Below are 8,387 nucleotides of genomic sequence, written 5' to 3' on the forward strand. Positions count from 1 at the left end.
AAAGGCAGCTGTGCTGTTTCCTTTCCATTGCAGAATTTATGGAGTGTATTATTCTGTGAACTTGCTGGATCGTTGAGTGTTCTTTTCGAAAGCTAAATTGGTGGATGGGTATGCATTGCTTCGTATTGGAGTTAATATTTTGTAACGGTAACCTATTTTTATTATTTATTTCTGCTTTTGGAATTAATATTATTTCAGCGGTTTTAATGAGTTTTAAATTGTTGAGCTATTATATTGGCACATTTATTAGTCATAAAATACAAGGAAACGATATCTAAATTTTTCGAAATGAAATAAACCATGGTAATAAATTTTCAAAGACTAAAAATGAAGGCTTACAAATGATATTCACCAAATAATCATCAATGTCATACTCTTTATGTGTTAATATCATACCATTTACTTAGTGTGACAAATAAAACAAAAGTTGTGCAAAGAAAGAAATTAAAATCCAAACTATTGGCGTACTAAATCAACTAATTAAGCCGGTAAATACAATTTAAACGTTAAAAGTCTTCTTGATTAAATAAAATAAAGTATTGGACCGAATTTAAAAATTAATGTACAGGGAATTGCATTTAATTGCATATGTTATTTAATCCCCATTGCCATTAAAAATGTTATGGTGATTCTTACCATGGTGTTACGTTAGGAATGTCCCACGGTTACTTTTCGCAAGAGATTCCTGGTTCGAAAAATTGCAAAATTAAATTTCTAGTACAAAAAAAATTCTTTTGTATTAAAATACACAAATGTGACTTTAAAATTTTATTTAATACAGTTTGCTTCGGTGGTAAAAAATTTGACTGACTATATCTACGCGTTTATTAACATTAAATCAATATGATATTCGATACTCCCTACATTCCCGACGAAAAAGTCGTAAAATTTAATTGCCTCCCACCAGCACTCAGCTGGAGACACATGTGCTGATTAAGCAATTTTTTAAATAAACATATTAAATAGTTACTCGACACGTGGCATAGTGGTGAAAGTAAAATAATCGAAAATACAGGAAAAATGTGTCGAAGTTCCTGATAATGCCTCTGTTTCGTTTTCGTCCGGCCACGTTGTATCCTATTAATCATATCGGTCTTTAACTATTTTCTTTTGAAGAGGGTCTACGGTAGGAAGCACATTGGAGAAAATAATAAGAGACTCGGCAGTCAATTCGTGGAATGACAATCAACAAAAATCTACAAATACTAACATTTGCAGATAATGTTGCCTTAATCACAAGATCAAGAAGAGGAATTATAGAGATATTTAATCAGACAGGACGATCTACACAAATTACCAAATTAATGGCCGGAAAATCAATTAAGCTAAAACAAAATGCTTGCGTGTAAGTAACACAGCAGGAAATAACTTTATACATTTATGATCTCTAGTTACATCTGATAGGGTTTGACAAAATTGAGGAGACGCATATTCATCACGAATAAAAGCTATCATAGTTTACATAAGCAACTAAGATCAAACATCACAAGAAAAACGAAATACCAAATATACAAAACCTTAATAATAAGACCGATACTCAAATATTACTCTGAAACCTGGACACTTACTAAAAAAGTGAAGAAAGCCAAATCGCTACCTTTGAAGAAGGGCTGAATAGAAAAAGGCAGCAGGCGAAGAAGATATATTGAATTATACACAAAATACTAAACCAAAATAAGCGAATAAATGTCAGTAGGAAATAGAACAAGAGGAAGACCAAAGCTTAAAATAAACAACATTTTAAAAATAAAAAAATTGAAATAAGGGAGCGCGAAATAGATCAGAATTGATAAGAATTCTTGAACCGATCCAGACCCAAAAGGGATTGTCAAGCCCATTATATGATATATTAAATAAAATTATCTGTAAAGTTACAATAAACTAAAACTACTACTAAATATTTAGAATTAATTAATGCAAATAATAACATTAACTTTATTATGGCTATTTTCTTTTGACTGAAATGTTAGTTACTCGTAAACAAAATATAAATTTTCCAGTAAAATCATATTTTATACTCTAGCATATTATGTTTTTTTCATATTAAAAAGTTATTGATATTATTCAAACACAACGATCTATTGTCATATCTTTTTGAAATTCAAATTGCCTTAATATTTAAATCACTATTAAACTCTACAAGATCATCTTATTTAGCAAGATATTTGTAAGAAATTGTTCCAAAAATATACATTATTTTTAAGCAATATATATTAGGTACAATATTCTATTTATGTATATATATATATATATATATATATATATATATATATATATATATATATATATATATATATATATATATATAAATCAGTGGATGCTTTTAATAAGTCAGTAAACTAGTAGCAGTAGTAAAGTAATATATACGTATCATAATTCTCTTTACCTTCTCTTCTTAGATTTTCATTGTTCTTCCTCTCCTACTCCTCTCATGAACTTGCAATAAGCAATTCTTCCTATTGGGGACTAATGTCTCAACGTGGAACATGCCCGAAGCGTATGAACCTATGCTCTCTCATGTTGGCATCAATTGGCGCCGCCTCCAGTCTTCTAATATACTAATTCTTAATTTTATTCTTTTTTGAGACTCCTCCCATTTACCTAGGATTCTCATTTCCGCCACATACAGTGGTTGTTCTTATTTCTTTTTAACTGCTCAATATGCAATTCCTTACATGATAGCTGGTCTTATGGTAATTTTATATAATTTTCCCTTCACTTTCGTAGGAATCTTTCTGTCATACTACACACAACTCGCTTTTTTCCACGTAAGCTTTTTCAATATCTCCTCATTTCACTGAAATACAGATATTTACTTAAAACTATTCTTTTGTAACGTAACTTGGCCTGGAAGGATATTTAGATAAAAAATTGAGAATTGAAATGTAACTGAAATGGAAATAGACAGAATTTGGTACAAAAAGAAAGGGAAAAATAAACTAAAAAAGATACTAAAAAAATGACAAATATGCTAGAACCAAACTGCATACATAGTTAAAAAGAACAAGAAACAAACGCACTTACCTTATATGGTCTCTCTACATTCCTGTCAGAATTATCTGATTATTTGCCAAAAGAAAAGAGAAATTAAACAGTACAAATTTGTTATTACACACTGTAATATACATTTAACTGGAAATAATCGTTTATATCTCACAAACAAATGACCATTTCAAATTAATGTGTGTTTACATCTTTAAAACTAGTAAAAATATTTTATCAAGGAAAAACTCATAAAAAAACTAAAAAAAGTTAAAAATATATTAAAACTTACCTAGGTCAACAGCCATGACCTCACCTTAGAAACAAAAATAAGGCTCCCTAAATGTTTCGTGTACTCAGTGCTTCTGTACGGAGTAGAAACGTGGATATTGAAGGCGAAAACTCTATCAGAACTTCATGCTTTTGAGCTATGGTTATACAGAAGAATCCTGAAGATACCATGGACAGGCAAAATCACGAATGAAGAAGTTCTACATAGGATGAACACAACCGCGGATTTGGTTAACATCGTGAAGAGCCGTAAGCTGCAGTATTTGGGACATATAATGAGAAATTAAGGCAGATATGAACTACTCAATGCATTTTGCAAGGTAAAATTGAAGGAAAAAGGGCCCCAGGAAGAAGAAGAATATCTTGGCTTGCTAACCTGAGAGCATGGTGTAGAAAGACCTCAACACAGCTATTCCGTATAGCAGCCAAAAAGGTCATCATAGCCAGAATGATCGCCCAACGTTCGGAACGGACAGGCACCCTAAGAAGAAGACCTTGGTCATCATCATATCATAATATACAGTGATGAGAATTTACGCTTCTTATAAACTATATACAAGTTTTATGTTGTATATAAAAAATACATATGAAAAAAATTAAAAATAACACCAGGTATATTTCGTTCGTTCACCATTAGAAAATATTCAGCATTGTATTTCAATCTATTTTGACAGGTTACAAATTAATTTAAAAAAACTTACGAAGTATTCTGCTTAGTCTGTTCATTCTATCCAGTCGGCACTAACTTTAAACACTTAATTCCATTTCTGTTTAGCTGCTAAATTGCATCTCTTTAAGTGAAACTACTTAACTGTGTGAAGCTTAAAAGTGAAGCTCAAAAAAGTCCAAGAAAGCCCCAAAACACCAAAATTAAATATCTCAATATCCAACAAAACGTTAATAGAAAATGACTTTAACAATGAGCTAAAGAAACCAATCAATGAAAACAACACAGAAACATGGAACACATTTAAAGATCTTACCTTGAAAGTAATAGAAAAATATTCAACAACGTTACACAGACACAAAAAACAACAATGGATGACTGATGAAATTCTGGAATTAATGGAGCAAAGAAGGAAACTGAAAGGTAACAAGACAGAATATAAGGAAAAACAGAAACTAATTAAACAAAAAATAAAGGTGGCTAAAGAAAAATGGATGGAGGATAATTGCAAGGAAGTAGAAAAGTTGAATGAAAAACATGATACGTTTAATATGTTTAAAACAGTTAGAGAAGTAGCTGGTCTTTATCATAAGAAAACTCCACATACTATAACCGATTCGTCGGGAAAAATGATAATAGACGAACATGAAATTCGAACAACCTGGTGTAATTATATAAATGAACTGTATAATGATGATAGACCCGAAGAACTGGAGACTTTAGTTGAAGGTGAAGGATCAGAAATACTAAAATCAGAAATACTGCATGCTATAAAGTTAGCAAAGAACAAGAAAGCCGTTGGCCCTGATAACATACCGACAGAGATGTTAAAGCTTATAAATGAGGAAAACATTGGAATACTGGTCAAGCTTTTCAATGATGTTTATTCGACTGGTGATATCCCTGAAGATTGGTTAAAGTCCGAATTCATAACACTACCAAAAAAACAACGTCCGAAAAACTGTAGCGATTATAGAATGATAAGCCTTATGAGCCACACTTTGAAAATATTTCTACGCATCATCCACAGTAGAATCAGAGGTAAATGTGAAGAAGACCAGGATGAAACACAATTTGGCTTCAGAAATGGACTGGGAACTCGGGACGCCCTCTTTGCACTAAATGTAGTACTGCAGAAATGTCGAGATCAAAGGAAAGACGTCTTTGCTGTATTTATTGACTATGAAAAGGCCTTTGATCGAGTACAGCATCACAAATTAATTACAATATTAAAAGATAAAGCAGTTGATAGTCAAGACATACGATTCATAGAAAAGTTATACTGGCGTCAAACAGTGACAGCTCGCATAAACGGAAAATCAACAGAAATATGTAAAATACAAAGAGGTGTCAGACAGGGTTGTATACTATCCCCACTGTTATTTAATTTATATTCAGATAGAATATTTAAAGAAGCGCTGCATAATTTGGAATGGGGCGTGAAAGTTAATGGAATTCTGATAAATACAATCAGATATGCAGACGATACAGTTATTTTAAGTGACGACATGAATATATTACAATGCCTTTTAAATGCCATTGATACAGTGGGAAGAGAGTTTGGCCTAAACATAAACTGTTCAAAAACAAAACACATGGTGTTTAGCCGTTTAGCACATCAATTATATGTTGATGGTCATATAATTCAAAGAGTGTCCAGTTTTAATTATCTTGGTTGCCATATTACTGAACAACTAGATCCAGATCAAGAGATAAAACGTAGAATCGAGATAGCCCGCACGACATTTTTAAAAATGAAGTCATTCTTCTGTAATGATAACTTGCAACTTCAACTTCGAAAGCGCATGGTTAAATGCTACATTTGGTCAGTCCTCTTATACGGTGTCGAAGCATGGACATTAAAAATATCCACCATTAATCGTCTGGAGGCCTTTGAAATGTGGCTGCACAGACATATACTAAAAATTCCATGAACGGCTATGCTGACAAATGTGGCAGTCCTTGAGAGAGCAAATGCTGCTCGCGAGCTGCTTGATAACATCAAATGTAGAAAGATGGCCTATTTTGGACACGTAGTAAGGGGAGACCGATATAATATTCTTCAACTTATTATGATGGGTAAAATCGAAGGACGCAGAGGAATTGGTAGAAACAGGCCTCTTGGTTGAAGAATATCAGGGAGTGGACAGGAATGAGGAAAGCTAAGCAACTCTTTAGAATAGCTCAAGACAGAGACAGTTTCGCCATGTTAATCGCCAACGTCAAGGGGACTTGATAGGACACGTTAAGAAGAAGAAGACTTAACTGTGCACTGAAATGATTGTATTTGTCAGGACTCTGATATCTACGAAACCCCTTTTCGACTCCCCTTTCTCCGTGTTGGAGTCCCTACCTTTTCGGTCGCTTAAAAAAAAAAGTCAAGTGATGTAAAAATTCATTCTCCCACGAGAATGAGTCAAAATTTCCTAAGTGGATTTTTATTTATTCTCTGCGTAGATCGCCTGTTTGAAAATTCTTGAGTTACCTGTTTTGAGTTTTTTTTTAACTATAGACGAAACAGAGAAAAGACTAATTAAACAGCAAGGCCGTTAGACTCTTGAAGTTGTTTAGTCTTATATTTGTAAAACGCAAAAAGGAATTAACTATTTTCGATGTTTATGATTTACCAGGGTGAAAAGGAAATGCTACACTTTTTATAATCATTTTACCATCCGAAGTTATCATTTTATTTGCAGTAACTCCATCTTTATATCAACATTCCAAATACTCTGTTTTGTCCTTCCTTCCTACTGGTAAACTTATTCCTCGAATTCTTGTCTTTATTGTTTCAGTTTTTGTTCTAAATCACTTTCAGTATTACCTACTAACACTACAGCATCAGGATACATTAAGAACCAGGAAATATTACTACTGTATACTGAGTGATTTTGACCACTTTTTAGGTAATTTGTCTTTCCCTCTTTGTTTAATAAGCAAATAAAAAGCAATAAGAATGTTTAATAATCGCCATATCTAATGGTGTTGCTAATTCCAGCATATCAGCTTCACTTCTAGTTTAAAAGCCTAGTCCTTCGTGTATTGCTTCATATCTTGTCTTGGTTTGAGTCACACTCTACTTTGGAGGTCTACTCCAAACATCAAGAAGTAACATATTTACTTGATGACAAGCGTGATTTTATCTCACGATATGCAAGGCACGTTGTCTCTCATATAACCTCAACGAGTAGACTCAGTACTCTTTGAGGTTATACGATCAATTTGTTGGTACTAAATTTTAGTTAACAATGTCTATGCTAGTATGTTTAAAGTGGTTGAGTAATTCGGGGACAGAATATTTAACAAAAAAAAACAAAACGTGATATAATAGAGGTAAAGTTTTGTTGATATAATTAAATAGTAATACATTTTTCTTTACACACAATAAATTTTCTCTTACTGACTTATTACATGCTCCCTATATAACGTATTCGTTGTAATGTTGAAATATACACTGAATGTTATCTTTTAGAACTCTAGGATACATCAAAACTTTAAATCTTTAACGAGACTGTATATATTCAAAATGTTTTAAGCATGAACTATTTTTGGCCAATGTTGTTGTATTAAACTATGAAGCAAATCAAATAAATGTATATCAAAAGAATGATTTGATGAATTTGTTACCTAATTCCAACATTCAAAACTCTAAATACATCAGTGGTTTGAAAATGGTCTTCATTTCTTACCTTGTCATTACTTAAACATAGTAAGTGTTAGTATCCTCATTTTTATTTTGAGTTGTGTTCAAGTACTACAATTATGAGAACTAATTATTTTTGCGTTTTCTTTTTTAATGTAGACATCGTTTATACTAATTGTATCTAAACCATTCATTTTGGTTATGAACATTCATTCTGTGTAATTGGTATTATTTGTTGTTCGTAAATGTGTAAGAATATCAAAGTATTAAGATATTTACTATGAATGTTTATATTTTAAAGTTATGTCATTGTTTGATTAAAACTTTAATTATTTTGTTACTGTATTTCAAGCTATTTTGTTGTTCAAATGATGAAATGGTTGCCGATGTGAGTCCATAATACTAGTATATGGGAAATGAGTCAGTACTCATAATCTTAAATAGTTTTTATTTAATAAAGTTGGTGAATTTTGGGCTACCGGTTTCAAGGTTTACAATATTTGCATATATCATCGGGACCCAGTACGTTATTATTATATGTACCTCCATATACTAGTATTTTTTGTTGTTTTTATCAGCGTTATTTTAAAATAAATCAATTAATCAATGAATTTATTTACGAAGTTGAAAAATATTTAAATTAATGTTTTATTCTTTTTTCGTTGCCAGTGATTTTATCCTGTAAAAGATTAAAGATATTTGTTTTCTCGTAGTTTACGTTGTAATATAGCATTCCGTGGAAACCTTTCTATCAAATTGCCGTAAAGAGTGTTTAAAAATGTTTTTTTGAATGTTGTAAAATGTTTA

The sequence above is a fragment of the Diabrotica undecimpunctata genome, chromosome 6, assembly GCF_040954645.1.
Source record: "Diabrotica undecimpunctata isolate CICGRU chromosome 6, icDiaUnde3, whole genome shotgun sequence".
NCBI lineage: Eukaryota > Metazoa > Arthropoda > Insecta > Coleoptera > Chrysomelidae > Diabrotica > Diabrotica undecimpunctata.